Raw genomic sequence first — 739 nt, forward strand, 5'->3', positions numbered from 1 at the left:
GTTGCTCAGTCGTGTCCGAGCCTACCAGGCTCCTCCGTCCGTGGGATTTTCCAGGCAAGAGTACTGGAGTGGGGTGCCATTGCCTTAGGAGCCAGCAATTCCTCTTCTCAATGTAGACCCCCCCACCAAAATTGAAAGTACAGTTACCTGCACACCTGTGTACACAACAGTAATTTTTTACAATCAGCAAAAGGTGCAAATCAGCAAATGTGGTAGATCCATATCTATAGAGTATTATTCAGCCCTAAAAAGGAATGAGATCTTTTTAAAAATTTTTTCTCAGCTTTATCAAGTTATAGTTGACATTTAACACAAGTTTAAGGTAAACAATATGTTAATTTGTTAATACTGGAAAATGGTTGCCACCATAGCATTAGCTAGAAATGAAATTCTGATACATGCTATAGCAACGATGAGCCTTGAAAAGACTACACTAAGTGAAATATGCCAGACACAAAAGAACCAGTATTATATGACTCCACTTACATGAGGTTCCCGGAACAGGCAAATTCGTAGAGACTGAAAGTATAATAGAGGTTACTAGGGTCTAGGGGGAGAGGGGGCTGGGGAGGTTTTGTTTAATTGGTACAGTTTCTATCTGGGATGTTGAGAAAGTTCTGGATATGAATAGTGGCGATGGTTTCTCAACATTGTGAATGTACTTAGTGCCACCAAATCAAACACTTAAAATGGTTAAAATGTGGACTTACCTGGAGGTCCAGTGGTTAGGAGTCCAAGT

The sequence above is a fragment of the Bison bison genome, unplaced genomic scaffold (genome assembly GCF_000754665.1).
Source record: "Bison bison bison isolate TAMUID 2011002044 unplaced genomic scaffold, Bison_UMD1.0 scf7180017864289, whole genome shotgun sequence".
In the NCBI taxonomy this organism is placed as follows: domain Eukaryota; kingdom Metazoa; phylum Chordata; class Mammalia; order Artiodactyla; family Bovidae; genus Bison; species Bison bison.